Below are 14,968 nucleotides of genomic sequence, written 5' to 3'. Positions count from 1 at the left end.
ATAGGGAGATCTAATGAAAGTGATGGGGTTTTATATTCTTAACCCCTGTATTTGAACTGAATACTCACTTTGAAACTTATTTGTTTTTAGTATACAAGGACACACAGGAAGTGATGGTTTGTCTTAATTTTTTCTCTGCTGGTTTTGTGACAGATGCTGCACACTGGTTTTTCATTTATGAAGGGAGCTTGTTTTTTTCAGGAGAAAACGTCCCTGGGTGGGCTTGAACCACCAACCTTTCGGTTAACAGCCGAACGCGCTAACCGAATGCGCCACAGAGACAGTTGTGGAATGGGCGGGGCCTCCACCAGCAAACCCCACCCACTTGCATTTGCTGTCCAATTCAAGATGTCAGCCTGGTGATGTAGGCCTTACTTCTTTGAGAAGTGGAAGGGACCATAGGCAGATCTAATGAAAGTGATGGGGCTTTATATTCTTACCACCTGTATTTGAACTAACTACTCACTTTGAAACCTCTTTGTTTTCAGTATACAAGGACATACTGCAAGTGATGGTTTGTCTTCATTGTTTTTCTGCTGGTTTCGTGAGAGAAGCTGCACCCCGGTCTTTTTATTCATGAAGGGAGCTGTTTTTTTAGGAGAAAACGTCCCTGGGTGGGCTTGAACCACCAACCTTTCGGTTAACAGCCGAACGTGCTAACCGAATGCGCAACAGAGACAGTTGTGGAATGGGCGGGGCCTCCACCAGCAAACCCCACCCACTTGCATTTGCTGTCCAATTCAAGATGTCAGCCTGGTTATGTAGGCCTTACTTCTTTGAAAAGTGGAAGGGACCATAGGCAGATCTAATGAAAGTTATGGGGCTTTATATTCTTATCCCCTGTATTTGAACTGAATACTCACCTTGAAACCTATTTGTTTTCAGTATACAAGGACATACTGCAAGTGATGGTTTGTCTTCATTGTTTTTCTGCTGGTTTCGTGAGAGAAGCTGCACAGTGGTTTTTCATTTATGAAGGGAGCTGTTTTTTCCCAGCAGAAAACGTCCCTGGGTGGGCTTGAATCACCAACCTTTCGGTTAACAGCCGAACGCGCTAACCGATTGCGCCACAGACACAGGTGTGGAATGGGCGGGGCCTCCACGAGCAAGGCCCACCCACTTGCATTTGCTGTCCAATTCAAGATGTCAGCCTGGTTATGTAGGCCTTACTTCTTTGAAAAGTGGAAGTGACCATAGGCAGATCTAATGAAAGTGATGTGGCTTTATATTCTTACCTCCTGTATTTGAACTAAACACTCTCTTTGAAACCTCTTTGTTTTCAGTATACAAGGACATACTGCAAGTGATGGTTTGTCTTCATTGTTTTTCTGCTGGTTTCATGAGACGCTGCACACTGGTTTTTCATTCATGAAGGGAGCTTGTTTTTTCAGCAGAAAACGTCCCTGGGTGGGCTTGAACCACCAACCTTTCGGTTAACAGCCGAACGCGCTAACCAATTGCGCCACAGAGACAGCTGTAGAAAGGGTGGGGCCTCAGTCAGCAAGCCCCACCCACTTGCATTTGCTGTCCATTTCAAGATGTCAGCCTGGTGATGTAGCCCCGTTTTTTTTTGAAAAAATGGAAGCGACCATAGGCAGATCTAAAGAAAGTGATGGGGCTTTATATTCTTAACCCCTGTATTTGAACTCAATACTCACTTTGAAACTTATTTGTTTTTAGTCTACAAGGACACACCGGAAGTGATGGTTTGTCTTAATTTTTTCTCTGCTGGTTTTGTGACAGATGCTGCACACTGGTTTTTCATTTATGAAGGGAGATTGTTTTTTTCAGGAGAAAACGTCCCTGGGTGGGCTTGAACCACCAACCTTTCGGTTAACAGCCGAACGCGCTAACCCAATGCGCCACAGAGACAGTTGTGGAATTGGCGGGGCTTCCACCAGCAAACCCCACCCACTTGCATTTGCTGTCCAATTCAAGATGTCAGCCTGGTTATGTAGGCCTTACTTCTTTGAAAAGTGGAAGGGACCATAGGCAGATCTAATGAAAGTGATGGGGCTTTATATTCTCATCCCCTGTATTTGAACTCAATACTCACTTTGAAACCTATTTGTTTTCAGTATACAAGGACATACTGCAAGTGATGGTTTGTCTTCATTGTTTTTCTGCTGGTTTCGTAAGAGAAGCTGCACAGTGGTTTTTCATTTATGAAGGCAGCTGTTTTTTCCCAGCAGAAAACGTCCCTGGGTGGGCTTGAACCACCAACCTTTCGGTTAACAGTCGAACGCGCTAACCGATTGCGCCACAGAGACAGTTGTTGAATGGGCGGGGCCTCCACGAGCAAGCCCCACCCACTTGCATTTGCTGTCCAATTCAAGATGTCAGCCTGGTTATGTAGGCCTTACTTCTTTGAAAATTGGAAGGGACCATAGGCAGATGTAATGAAAGTGATGGGGCTTTATAGTCTTACCCCCTGTATTTGAACTGAATACTCACTTTGAAACCTATTTCTTTTTAGTATACAAGGACATACTGCAAGTGATGGTTTGTCTTAATTTTTTCTCTGCTGGTTTCGTGAGAGAAGCTGCACACTGCTTTTTCCATTCATGAAGGAAGCTGTTTTTTCAGCAGAAAACGTCCCTGGGTGGGCTTGAACCACCAACCTTTCGGTTAACAGCCGAACGCCAACCGATTGCGCCACAGAGACAGCTAGGAAGGGGTGGGGCCTCAGTCAGCAAGCCCCACCCACTTGCATTTGCTGTCCATTTCAAGATGTCAGCCTGGTGATGTAGCCCTATTTTTTTTTTTGAAAAATGGAAGCGACCATAGGCAGATCTAAAGGAAGTGATGGGGTTTTATATTCTTAACCCCTGTATTTGAATTGAATACTCACTTTGAAACTTATTTGTTTTTAGTATACAAGGACACACCGGAAGTGATGGTGTGTCTTAATTTTTTCTCTGCTGGTTTTGTGACAGATGCTGCACACTGGTTTTTCATGTATGAAGGGAGCTTGTTTTTTTCAGGAGAAAACGTCCCTGGGTGGGCTTGAACCACCAACCTTTCGGTTAACAGCCGAACACGCTAACCGAATGCGCCACAGAGACAGTTGTGGAATGGGCGGGGCCTCCACCAGCAAACCCCACCCACTTGCATTTGCTGTCCAATTCAAGATGTCAGCTTGGTTATGTAGGCCTTACTTCTTTGAAAAGTGGAAGCGACCATAGGCAGATCTAATGAAAGTGATGGGGCTTTATATTCTTATCCCCTGTATTTTAACTAAATACTCACTTTGAAACCTCTTTGTTTTTAGTATACAAGGACATACTGCAAGTGATGGTTTGTCTTAATTTTTTCTCTGCTGGTTTTGTGACAGATGCTGCACACTGGTTTTTCATTTATGAAGGGAGCTTGTTTTTTTCAGGAGAAAACGTCCCTGGGTGGGCTTGAACCACCAACCTTTCGGTTAACAGCCGAACGCGCTAACCGATTGCGCCACAGAGACAGTTGTGGAGTGGGCGGGGCCTCCACCAGCAAGCCCCACCCACTTGCATTTGCTGTCCATTTCAAGATGTCAGCCTGGTGATGTAGACCTATTTTTTTTTTTGAAAAATGGAAGCGATCATAGGCAGATCTAAAGGAAGTGATGGGGCTTTATATTCTTACTCTCTGTATTTGAACTGAATACTCACTTTGAAATCTATTTGTTTTTAGTATACAAGGACATACTGCAAGTGATGGTTTGTCTTAATTTTTACTCTGCTGGTTTCATGAGAGAAGCTGCACACTGGTTTTTCATTCATGAAGGGAGCTTGTTTATTCAGCAGAAAACGTCCCTGGGTGGGCTTGAACCACCAACCTTTCGGTTAACAGCCGAACGCGCTAACCGATTGCGCCACAGAGACAGTTTTGGAATGGGCGGGGCCTCCACCAGCAAACCCCACCCACTTGCATTTGCTGTCCAATTCAAGATGTCAGCCTGGTGATGTAGGCCTTACTTCTTTGAAAAGTGGAAGCGATCATAGGCAGATCTAAAGGAAGTGATGGGGCTTTATATTCTTACTCCTTGTATTTGAACTGAATACTCACTTTGAAATCTATTTGTTTTTAGTATACAAGGACATACTGCAAGTGATGTTTTGTCTTAATTTTTACTCTGCTGGTTTCATGAGAGAAGCTGCACACTGGTTTTTCATTCATGAAGGGAGCTTGTTTATTCAGCAGAAAACGTCCCTGGGTGGGCTTGAACCACCAACCTTTCGGTTAACAGCCGAACGCGCTAACCGATTGCGCCACAGAGACAGCTGTGGAAGGGGTGGGGCCTCAGTCAGCAAGCCCCACCCACTTGCATTTGCTGTCCATTTCAAGATGTCAGCCTGGTGATATAGGCATATTTTTTTGTTTTGAAAAATGGAAGCGACCATAGGCAGATCTAAAGGAAGTTATGGGGCTTTATATTCTTACCCCCTGTATTTGAACTGAATACTCACTTTGAAATCTACTTGTTTTTAGTATACAAGGACATACTGCAAGTGATGGTTTGTCTTAATTTTTTCTCTGCTGGTTTTGTGACAGATGCTGCACACTGGTTTTTCATTTATGAAGAGAGCTTGTTTTTTTCAGGAGAAAACGTCCCTGGGTGGGCTTGAACCACCAACCTTTCGGTTAACAGCCGAACGCGCTAACCGAATGCGCCACAGAGACAGTTGTGGAATGGGCGGGGCCTCCACCAGCAAACCCCACCCACTTGCATTTGCTGTCCAATTCAAGATGTCAGCCTGGTTATGTAGGCCTTACTTCTTTGAAAAGTGGAAGGGACCATAGGCAGATCTAATGAAAGTGATGGGGCTTTATATTCTTACCCCCTGTATTTGAACTGAATACTCACTTTGAAACCTATTTGTTTTTAGTATACAAGGACATACTGCAAGTGATGGTTTGTCTTAATTTTTACTCTGCTGGTTTCGTGAGAGAAGCTGCACACTGGTTTTTCATTCATGAAGGGAGCTTGTTTTTTCAGCAGAAAACGTCCCTGGGTGGGCTTGAACCACCAACCTTTCGGTTAACAGCCGAACGCGCTAACCGATTGCGCCACAGAGACAGCTGAGGAAGGGGTGGGGCCTCAGTCAGCAAGCCCCACCCACTTGCATTTGCTGTCCATTTCAAGATGTCAGCCTGGTGATGTAGCCCTATTTTTTTTTTTGAAAAATGGAAGCGACCATAGGCAGATCTAAAGGAAGTGATGGGGTTTTATATTCTTAACCCCTGTATTTGAACTGAATACTCACTTTGAAACTTATTTGTTTTTAGTATCCAAGGACACACCGGAAGTGATGGTTTGTCTTAATTTTTTCTCTGCTGGTTTTGTGACAGATGCTGCACACTGGTTTTTCATTTATGAAGGGAGCTTGTTTTTTTCAGGAGAAAACGTCCCTGGGTGGGCTTGAACCACCAACCTTTCGGTTAACAGCCGAACACGCTAACCGAATGAGCCACAGAAACAGTTGTGGAATGGGCGGGGCCTCCACCAGCAAACCCCACCCACTTGCATTTGCTGTCCAATTCAAGATGTCAGCTTGGTTATGTAGGCCTTACTTCTTTGAAAAGTGGAAGGGACCATAGGCAGATCTAATTAAAGTGATGGGGCTTTATATTCTTACCCCCTGTATTTTAACTAAATACTCACTTTGAAACTTATTTGTTTTTAGTATACAAGGACATACTGCAAGTGATGGTTTGTCTTAATTTTTTCTCTGCTGGTTTTGTGACAGATGCTGCACGCTGGTTTTTCATTTATGAAGGGAGCTTGTTTTTTTCAGGAGAAAACGTCCCTGGGTGGGCTTGAATCACCAACCTTTCGGTTAACAGCCGAACGCGCTAACCGATTGCGCCACAGAGACAGTTGTGGAATGGGCGGGGCCTCCACCAGCAAGCCCCACCCACTTGCATTTGCTGTCCATTTCAAGATGTCAGCCTGGTGATGTAGGCCTATTTTTTTTTTGAAAAATGGAAGGGATCATAGGCAGATCTAATGAAAGTGGTGGGGTTTTATATTCTTATTCCCTGTATTTGAACTGAATACTCACTTTGAAACCTATTTGTTTTTAGTATACAAGGACATACTGCAAGTGATGGTTTGTCTTAATTTTTACTCTGCTGGTTTCGTGAGAGAAGCTGCACACTGGTTTTTCATTCATGAAGGAAGCTTGTTTTTTCAGCAGAAAACGTCCCTGGGTGGGCTTGAACCACCAACCTTTCAGTTAACAGCCGAACGCGCTAACCGATTGCGCCACAGAGACAGCTGAGGAAGGGGTGGGGCCTCAGTCAGCAAGCCCCACCCACTTGCATTTGCTGTCCATTTCAAGATGTCAGCCTGGTGATGTAGCCCTATTTTTTTTTTTGAAAAATGGAAGCGACCATAGGCAGATCTAAAGGAAGTGATGGGGTTTTATATTCTTAACCCCTGTATTTGAATTTAATACTCACTTTGAAACTTATTTGTTTTTAGTATACAAGGACACACCGGAAGTGATGGTTTGTCTTAATTTTTTCTCTGCTGGTTTTGTGACAGATGCTGCACACTGGTTTTTCATTTATGAAGAGAGCTTGTTTTTTTCAGGAGAAAACGTCCCTGGGTGGGCTTGAACCACCAACCTTTCGGTTAACAGCCGAACGCGCTAACCGAATGCGCCACAGAGACAGTTGTGGAATGGGCGGGGCCTCCACCAGCAAACCCCACCCACTTGCATTTGCTGTCCAATTCAAGATGTCAGCCTGGTTATGTAGGCCTTACTTCTTTGAAAAGTGGAAGGGACCATAGGCAGATCTAATGAAAGTGATGGGGCTTTATATTCTTACCCCCTGTATTTGAACTGAATACTCACTTTGAAACCTATTTGTTTTTAGTATACAAGGACATACTGCAAGTGATGGTTTGTCTTAATTTTTACTCTGCTGGTTTCGTGAGAGAAGCTGCACACTGGTTTTTCATTCATGAAGGGAGCTTGTTTTTTCAGCAGAAAACGTCCCTGGGTGGGCTTGAACCACCAACCTTTCGGTTAACAGCCGAACGCGCTAACCGATTGCGCCACAGAGACAGCTGAGGAAGGGGTGGGGCCTCAGTCAGCAAGCCCCACCCACTTGCATTTGCTGTCCATTTCAAGATGTCAGCCTGGTGATGTAGCCCTATTTTTTTTTTTGAAAAATGGAAGCGACCATAGGCAGATCTAAAGGAAGTGATGGGGTTTTATATTCTTAACCCCTGTATTTGAACTGAATACTCACTTTGAAACTTATTTGTTTTTAGTATCCAAGGACACACCGGAAGTGATGGTTTGTCTTAATTTTTTCTCTGCTGGTTTTGTGACAGATGCTGCACACTGGTTTTTCATTTATGAAGGGAGCTTGTTTTTTTCAGGAGAAAACGTCCCTGGGTGGGCTTGAACCACCAACCTTTCGGTTAACAGCCGAACACGCTAACCGAATGAGCCACAGAAACAGTTGTGGAATGGGCGGGGCCTCCACCAGCAAACCCCACCCACTTGCATTTGCTGTCCAATTCAAGATGTCAGCTTGGTTATGTAGGCCTTACTTCTTTGAAAAGTGGAAGGGACCATAGGCAGATCTAATTAAAGTGATGGGGCTTTATATTCTTACCCCCTGTATTTTAACTAAATACTCACTTTGAAACTTATTTGTTTTTAGTATACAAGGACATACTGCAAGTGATGGTTTGTCTTAATTTTTTCTCTGCTGGTTTTGTGACAGATGCTGCACGCTGGTTTTTCATTTATGAAGGGAGCTTGTTTTTTTCAGGAGAAAACGTCCCTGGGTGGGCTTGAATCACCAACCTTTCGGTTAACAGCCGAACGCGCTAACCGATTGCGCCACAGAGACAGTTGTGGAATGGGCGGGGCCTCCACCAGCAAGCCCCACCCACTTGCATTTGCTGTCCATTTCAAGATGTCAGCCTGGTGATGTAGGCCTATTTTTTTTTTGAAAAATGGAAGGGATCATAGGCAGATCTAATGAAAGTGGTGGGGTTTTATATTCTTATTCCCTGTATTTGAACTGAATACTCACTTTGAAACCTATTTGTTTTTAGTATACAAGGACATACTGCAAGTGATGGTTTGTCTTAATTTTTACTCCGCTGGTTTCGTGAGAGAAGCTGCACACTGGTTTTTCATTCATGAAGGAAGCTTGTTTTTTCAGCAGAAAACGTCCCTGGGTGGGCTTGAACCACCAACCTTTCAGTTAACAGCCGAACGCGCTAACCGATTGCGCCACAGAGACAGCTGAGGAAGGGGTGGGGCCTCAGTCAGCAAGCCCCACCCACTTGCATTTGCTGTCCATTTCAAGATGTCAGCCTGGTGATGTAGCCCTATTTTTTTTTTTGAAAAATGGAAGCGACCATAGGCAGATCTAAAGGAAGTGATGGGGTTTTATATTCTTAACCCCTGTATTTGAATTTAATACTCACTTTGAAACTTATTTGTTTTTAGTATACAAGGACACACCGGAAGTGATGGTTTGTCTTAATTTTTTCTCTGCTGGTTTTGTGACAGATGCTGCACACTGGTTTTTCATTTATGAAGGGAGCTTGTTTTTTTCAGGAGAAAACGTCCCTGGGTGGGCTTGAACCACCAACCTTTCGGTTAACAGCCGAACACGCTAACCGAATGAGCCACAGAAACAGTTGTGGAATGGGCGGGGCCTCCACCAGCAAACCCCACCCACTTGCATTTGCTGTCCAATTCAAGATGTCAGCTTGGTTATGTAGGCCTTACTTCTTTGAAAAGTGGAAGGGACCATAGGCAGATCTAATTAAAGTGATGGGGCTTTATATTCTTACCCCCTGTATTTTAACTAAATACTCACTTTGAAACTTATTTGTTTTTAGTATACAAGGACATACTGCAAGTGATGGTTTGTCTTAATTTTTTCTCTGCTGGTTTTGTGACAGATGCTGCACGCTGGTTTTTCATTTATGAAGGGAGCTTGTTTTTTTCAGGAGAAAACGTCCCTGGGTGGGCTTGAATCACCAACCTTTCGGTTAACAGCCGAACGCGCTAACCGATTGCGCCACAGAGACAGTTGTGGAATGGGCGGGGCCTCCACCAGCAAGCCCCACCCACTTGCATTTGCTGTCCATTTCAAGATGTCAGCCTGGTGATGTAGGCCTATTTTTTTTTTGAAAAATGGAAGGGATCATAGGCAGATCTAATGAAAGTGGTGGGGTTTTATATTCTTATTCCCTGTATTTGAACTGAATACTCACTTTGAAACCTATTTGTTTTTAGTATACAAGGACATACTGCAAGTGATGGTTTGTCTTAATTTTTACTCCGCTGGTTTCGTGAGAGAAGCTGCACACTGGTTTTTCATTCATGAAGGAAGCTTGTTTTTTCAGCAGAAAACGTCCCTGGGTGGGCTTGAACCACCAACCTTTCAGTTAACAGCCGAACGCGCTAACCGATTGCGCCACAGAGACAGCTGAGGAAGGGGTGGGGCCTCAGTCAGCAAGCCCCACCCACTTGCATTTGCTGTCCATTTCAAGATGTCAGCCTGGTGATGTAGCCCTATTTTTTTTTTTGAAAAATGGAAGCGACCATAGGCAGATCTAAAGGAAGTGATGGGGTTTTATATTCTTAACCCCTGTATTTGAATTTAATACTCACTTTGAAACTTATTTGTTTTTAGTATACAAGGACACACCGGAAGTGATGGTTTGTCTTAATTTTTTCTCTGCTGGTTTTGTGACAGATGCTGCACACTGGTTTTTCATTTATGAAGGGAGCTTGTTTTTTTCAGGAGAAAACGTCCCTGGGTGGGCTTGAACCACCAACCTTTCGGTTAACAGCCGAACACGCTAACCGAATGAGCCACAGAGACAGTTGTGGAATGGGCGGGGCCTCCACCAGCAAACCCCACCCACTTGCATTTGCTGTCCAATTCAAGATGTCAGCTTGGTTATGTAGGCCTTACTTCTTTGAAAAGTGGAAGGGACCATAGGCAGATCTAATTAAAGTGATGGGGCTTTATATTCTTACCCCCTGTATTTTAACTAAATACTCACTTTGAAACCTCTTTGTTTTTAGTATACAAGGACATACTGCAAGTGATGGTTTGTCTTAATTTTTTCTCTGCTGGTTTTGTGACAGATGCTGCACACTGGTTTTTCATTTATGAAGGGAGCTTGTTTTTTTCAGGAGAAAACGTCCCTGGGTGGGCTTGAACCACCAACCTTTCGGTTAACAGCCGAACGCGCTAACCGATTGCGCCACAGAGACAGTTGTGGAGTGGGCGGGGCCTCCACCAGCAAGCCCCACCCACTTGCATTTGCTGTCCATTTCAAGATGTCAGCCTGGTGATGTAGGCCTATTTTTTTTTTGGAAAATGGAAGCGATCATAGGCAGATCTAAAGGAAGTGATGGGGCTTTATATTCTTACTCCTTGTATTTGAACTGAATACTCACTTTGAAATCTATTTGTTTTTAGTATACAAGGACATACTGCAAGTGATGTTTTGTCTTAATTTTTACTCTGCTGGTTTCATGAGAGAAGCTGCACACTGGTTTTTCATTCATGAAGGGAGCTTGTTTATTCAGCAGAAAACGTCCCTGGGTGGGCTTGAACCACCAACCTTTCGGTTAACAGCCGAACGCGCTAACCGATTGCGCCACAGAGACAGCTGTGGAAGGGGTGGGGCCTCAGTCAGCAAGCCCCACCCACTTGCATTTGCTGTCCATTTCAAGATGTCAGCCTGGTGATATAGGCATATTTTTTTGTTTTGAAAAATGGAAGCGACCATAGGCAGATCTAAAGGAAGTTATGGGGCTTTATATTCTTACCCCCTGTATTTGAACTGAATACTCACTTTGAAACCTACTTGTTTTTAGTATACAAGGACATACTGCAAGTGATGGTTTGTCTTAATTTTTTCTCTGCTGGTTTTGTGACAGATGCTGCACACTGGTTTTTCATTTATGAAGAGAGCTTGTTTTTTTCAGGAGAAAACGTCCCTGGGTGGGCTTGAACCACCAACCTTTCGGTTAACAGCCGAACGCGCTAACCGAATGCGCCACAGAGACAGTTGTGGAATGGGCGGGGCCTCCACCAGCAAACCCCACCCACTTGCATTTGCTGTCCAATTCAAGATGTCAGCCTGGTTATGTAGGCCTTACTTCTTTGAAAAGTGGAAGGGACCATAGGCAGATCTAATGAAAGTGATGGGGCTTTATATTCTTACTCCCTGTATTTGAACTGAATACTCACTTTGAAACCTCTTTGTTTTTAGTATAAAAGGACATACTGCAAGTGATGGTTTGTCTTAATTTTTTCTCTGCTGGTTTTGTGACAGATGCTGCACACTGGTTTTTCATTTATGAAGGGAGCTTGTTTTTTTCAGGAGAAAACATCCCTGGGTGGGCTTGAACCACCAACCTTTCAGTTAACAGCCGAACGCGCTAACCGATTGCGCCACAGAGACAGTTGTGGAGTGGGCGGGGCCTCCACCAGCAAGCCCCACCCACTTGCATTTGCTGTCCAATTCAAGATGTCAGCCTGGTTATGTAGGCCTTACTTCTTTGAAAAGTGGAAGGGACCATAGGCAGATCTAATGAAAGTGATGGGGCTTTATATTCTTATCCCCTGTATTTGAACTGAATACTCACTTTGAAACCTATTTGTTTTCAGTATACAAGGACATACTGCAAGTGATGGTTTGTCTTCATTGTTTTTCTGCTGGTTTCGTGAGAGAAGGTGCACAGTGGTTTTTCATTAATGAAGGGAGCTGTTTTTTCCCAGCAGAAAACGTCCCTGGGTGGGCTTGAATCACCAACCTTTCGGTTAACAGCCGAACGCGCTAACCCATTGCGCCACAGACACAGGTGTGGAATGGGCGGGGCCTCCACGAGCAAGCCCCACCCACTTGCATTTGCTGTCCAATTCAAGATGTCAGCCTGGTTATGTAGGCCTTACTTCTTTGAAAAGTGGAAGTGACCATAGGCAGATCTAATGAAAGTGATGTGGCTTTATATTCTTACCTCCTGTATTTGAACTAAACACTCCCTTTGAAACCTATTTCTTTTCAGTATACAAGGACATACTGCAAGTGATGGTTTGTCTTCATTGTTTTTCTGCTGGTTTCATGAGACGCTGCACACTGGTTTTTCATTCATGAAGGGAGCTTGTTTTTTCAGCAGAAAACGTCCCTGGGTGGGCTTGAACCACCAACCTTTCGGTTAACAGCCGAACGCGCTAACCAATTGCGCCACAGAGACAGCTGTGGAAGGGGTGGGGCCTCAGTCAGCAAGCCCCACCCACTTGCATTTGCTGTCCATTTCAAGATGTCAGCCTGGTGATGTAGCCCCGTTTTTTTTTTTAAAAATGGAAGCGACCATAGGCAGATCTAAAGAAAGTGATGGGGCTTTATATTCTTAACCCCTGTATTTGAACTGAATACTCACTTTGAAACTTATTTGTTTTTAGTATACAAGGACACACAGGAAGTGATGGTTTGTCTTAATTTTTTCTCTGCTGGTTTTGTGACAGATGCTGCACACTGGTTTTTCATTTATGAAGGGAGCTTGTTTTTTTCAGGAGAAAACGTCCCTGGGTGGGCTTGAACCACCAACCTTTCGGTTAACAGCCGAACACGCTAACCGAATGCACCACAGAGACAGTTGTGGAATGGGCGGGGCCTCCACCAGCAAGCCCCACCCACTTGCATTTGCTGTCCAATTCAAGATGTCAGCCTGGTTATGTAGGCCTTACTTCTTTGAAAAGTGGAAGCGACCATAGGCAGATCTAATGAAAGTGATGGGGCTTTATATTCTTACCCCCTGTATTTGAACTAAATACTCACTTTGAAACCTATTTGTTTTTAGTATACAAGGACATACTGCAAGTGATGGTTTGTCTTTATTATTTTTCTGCTGGTTTCATGAGAGAAGCTGCACCCCGGTCTTTTTATTCAGGAAGGGAGCTGTTTTTTCAGGAGAAAACGTCCCTGGGCGGGCTTGAACCACCAACCTTTCGGTTAACAGCCGAACGCGCTAACCAATTGCGCCACAGAGACAGGTGTGGAATGGGCGGGGCCTCCACCAGCAAGCCCCACCCACTTGCATTTGCTGTCCACTGCAAGATGTCAGCCTGGTGATGTAGGCCTTACTTCTTTGAAAATTGGAAGCGACCATAGGCAGATCTAATGAAAGCGATGGGGTTTTATATTCTTAACCCCTGTATTTGAACTGAATACTCACTTTGAAACCTATTTGTTTTTAGTATACAAGGACATACTGCAAGTGATGGTTTGTCTTAATTTTTTCTCTGCTGGTTTCGTGAGAGAAGCTGCACACTGCTTTTTTTATTCATGAAGGAAACAGTTTTTTCAGGAGAAAACGTCCCTGGGTGGGCTTGAACCACCAACCTTTCGGTTAACAGCCGAACGCGCTAACCGATTGCGCCACAGAGACAACTGTGGAAGAAGCGGGCCCCCACCGGCAAGCCCCACCCACTTGCATTTGCTGTCCACTGCAAGATGTCAGCCTGGTGATGTAGGCCTTGCTTTTTTGAAAAGTGGAAGCGACCATAGGCAGATCTAAAGAAAGTGATGGGGCTTTATATTCTTACCCCCTGTTTTTTAACTGAATTCTCACTTTGAAACTTAGTTGTCATTAAGGACATACTGCAAGTGATGGTTTGTCTTCATTGTTTTTCCTGCTGGTTTCATGAGAGAAGCTGCACACTAATTTGTCATTTATGAAGGGAGCTGGTTTTTTCAGGAGAAAACGTCCCTGGGTGGGCTTGAACCACTAACCTTTCGGTTAACAGCTGAACGCGCTAACCCATTGCGCCACAGAGACAGCTGTGGAAGGGGTTTGGCCTCAGTCAGCAAGCCCCACCCACTTGCATTGCTGTCTACTTCAAGACGTTAGGCTTGTAATGTAGGCCTTGCTTTTTGGAATAGTCGAAGATACCATATGCAGACTATAAGAAGGTGATGGGGCGTCACATTCTTAAATCCTGTAGTCCAACCGAAATCTCACATTGAAAGTTTTTTGTTTTTTTGTTTTTCAGTATACAAGGACATACTGCAAGTGATGATTTGTCACAGTCATTCTGCTGCTGGTTTCATGAGTGTTGCCAGCCTGGTTTTTCATTTACAAAGGGAGCTGGCTACGTGATGCAGAAAACGTCCCTGGGTGGTATTTTGGTTTCCATCGACTGTTGTTACGTGCTTTTGTTGTCAACAAATTATAAATGTATATCAGTAAAGATTTTCTACTTAAATAATTCATTCATCAATACGATATAGTACTTAGAATATGCTGATTGATGTTGCTGTATGACATAATGTAACACTTGACAATAAAATTATAAAATAACTGTGACAGAAGAATATAATTTTATTGACTATTAAAGAAAATAAATACATGTAATTTTCTTACTTTGATGAGTTGTCTTGTGCTTCCCGAAAGATGAGTGATTGGAGTGCCTCGTGTTATCCAGGGGGGTGATTGACCCTACATACATTCTAACACTTAACGCTGATCATAATGATTGGATGATACTGTCGTCAAATCATATCTCATCATTTCCATCTTTCTCTATAATTGACAAAGAATTACCATGGCCTGTCTCCAGAATTCTCCATCATTTCACAACCAATCAGCATCAAGGTTTTCCATTTTGGCAGAGCAGCCACAGTAAGTGCACTGTTGAACTTCTCTACTTTGGAATTTAATCTGCTGAGATAATAAGGTAAAATGATGCCAGTGATGTTATTTTTTTTTTTAGACAGCTTGCAAGCTAGCTAAAAATTTATTACAACTTTGTGCTTTTATAACCTAACTTAATGTAAATGAACAAGCTAGTTGCCATATTCAGGGATAAAGGTTCAATAAAACAGTTGTTTATGTGTCATTCTTCTGTCTTACTGATAACCTGTGATGTCCCTGTAGGTTGATAGTGTTCAGTTCAACAACATTGCTGACTTTTACAATAA

The 14,968-nt window shown here is 43.7% G+C and overlaps 19 non-coding genes across 19 annotated transcripts; all 19 read right to left on the bottom strand.

The window, feature by feature from the left end:
• Positions 1–208: 208 nt before the first annotated feature.
• On the bottom strand, positions 209–282 carry trnan-guu (transfer RNA asparagine (anticodon GUU)). Its single transcript has one exon. It is a non-coding gene; the product is annotated as a tRNA-Asn (tRNA).
• Positions 283–1,398: 1,116 nt separating this feature from the next.
• Positions 1,399–1,472, bottom strand: trnan-guu (transfer RNA asparagine (anticodon GUU)). The gene has a single exon. It is a non-coding gene; the product is annotated as a tRNA-Asn (tRNA).
• Positions 1,473–2,196: 724 nt separating this feature from the next.
• trnan-guu (transfer RNA asparagine (anticodon GUU)) lies at positions 2,197–2,270 on the bottom strand. Its single transcript has one exon. It is a non-coding gene; the product is annotated as a tRNA-Asn (tRNA).
• A 1,119-nt stretch (positions 2,271–3,389) lies between these two features.
• On the bottom strand, positions 3,390–3,463 carry trnan-guu (transfer RNA asparagine (anticodon GUU)). The gene has a single exon. It is a non-coding gene; the product is annotated as a tRNA-Asn (tRNA).
• Positions 3,464–3,789: 326 nt separating this feature from the next.
• trnan-guu (transfer RNA asparagine (anticodon GUU)) lies at positions 3,790–3,863 on the bottom strand. Its single transcript has one exon. It is a non-coding gene; the product is annotated as a tRNA-Asn (tRNA).
• Positions 3,864–4,186: 323 nt separating this feature from the next.
• trnan-guu (transfer RNA asparagine (anticodon GUU)) lies at positions 4,187–4,260 on the bottom strand. The gene has a single exon. It is a non-coding gene; the product is annotated as a tRNA-Asn (tRNA).
• A 328-nt stretch (positions 4,261–4,588) lies between these two features.
• Positions 4,589–4,662, bottom strand: trnan-guu (transfer RNA asparagine (anticodon GUU)). Its single transcript has one exon. It is a non-coding gene; the product is annotated as a tRNA-Asn (tRNA).
• Positions 4,663–4,985: 323 nt separating this feature from the next.
• Positions 4,986–5,059, bottom strand: trnan-guu (transfer RNA asparagine (anticodon GUU)). Its single transcript has one exon. It is a non-coding gene; the product is annotated as a tRNA-Asn (tRNA).
• Positions 5,060–6,183: 1,124 nt separating this feature from the next.
• Positions 6,184–6,257, bottom strand: trnan-guu (transfer RNA asparagine (anticodon GUU)). Its single transcript has one exon. It is a non-coding gene; the product is annotated as a tRNA-Asn (tRNA).
• A 327-nt stretch (positions 6,258–6,584) lies between these two features.
• trnan-guu (transfer RNA asparagine (anticodon GUU)) lies at positions 6,585–6,658 on the bottom strand. The gene has a single exon. It is a non-coding gene; the product is annotated as a tRNA-Asn (tRNA).
• A 323-nt stretch (positions 6,659–6,981) lies between these two features.
• trnan-guu (transfer RNA asparagine (anticodon GUU)) lies at positions 6,982–7,055 on the bottom strand. The gene has a single exon. It is a non-coding gene; the product is annotated as a tRNA-Asn (tRNA).
• Positions 7,056–8,179: 1,124 nt separating this feature from the next.
• trnan-guu (transfer RNA asparagine (anticodon GUU)) lies at positions 8,180–8,253 on the bottom strand. The gene has a single exon. It is a non-coding gene; the product is annotated as a tRNA-Asn (tRNA).
• A 1,124-nt stretch (positions 8,254–9,377) lies between these two features.
• On the bottom strand, positions 9,378–9,451 carry trnan-guu (transfer RNA asparagine (anticodon GUU)). The gene has a single exon. It is a non-coding gene; the product is annotated as a tRNA-Asn (tRNA).
• Positions 9,452–10,176: 725 nt separating this feature from the next.
• Positions 10,177–10,250, bottom strand: trnan-guu (transfer RNA asparagine (anticodon GUU)). Its single transcript has one exon. It is a non-coding gene; the product is annotated as a tRNA-Asn (tRNA).
• Positions 10,251–10,575: 325 nt separating this feature from the next.
• On the bottom strand, positions 10,576–10,649 carry trnan-guu (transfer RNA asparagine (anticodon GUU)). Its single transcript has one exon. It is a non-coding gene; the product is annotated as a tRNA-Asn (tRNA).
• Positions 10,650–10,977: 328 nt separating this feature from the next.
• Positions 10,978–11,051, bottom strand: trnan-guu (transfer RNA asparagine (anticodon GUU)). The gene has a single exon. It is a non-coding gene; the product is annotated as a tRNA-Asn (tRNA).
• Positions 11,052–12,168: 1,117 nt separating this feature from the next.
• Positions 12,169–12,242, bottom strand: trnan-guu (transfer RNA asparagine (anticodon GUU)). Its single transcript has one exon. It is a non-coding gene; the product is annotated as a tRNA-Asn (tRNA).
• Positions 12,243–12,965: 723 nt separating this feature from the next.
• On the bottom strand, positions 12,966–13,039 carry trnan-guu (transfer RNA asparagine (anticodon GUU)). The gene has a single exon. It is a non-coding gene; the product is annotated as a tRNA-Asn (tRNA).
• Positions 13,040–13,362: 323 nt separating this feature from the next.
• trnan-guu (transfer RNA asparagine (anticodon GUU)) lies at positions 13,363–13,436 on the bottom strand. Its single transcript has one exon. It is a non-coding gene; the product is annotated as a tRNA-Asn (tRNA).
• Between the last annotated feature and the right edge of the window lie 1,532 nt (positions 13,437–14,968).

This window comes from Epinephelus lanceolatus, chromosome 22, assembly GCF_041903045.1.
Source record: "Epinephelus lanceolatus isolate andai-2023 chromosome 22, ASM4190304v1, whole genome shotgun sequence".
NCBI classification, from domain to species: domain Eukaryota; kingdom Metazoa; phylum Chordata; class Actinopteri; order Perciformes; family Serranidae; genus Epinephelus; species Epinephelus lanceolatus.
Note: the sequence above shows the minus strand (reverse complement) of the source record. Positions and strands in the feature narration are given on the sequence as shown.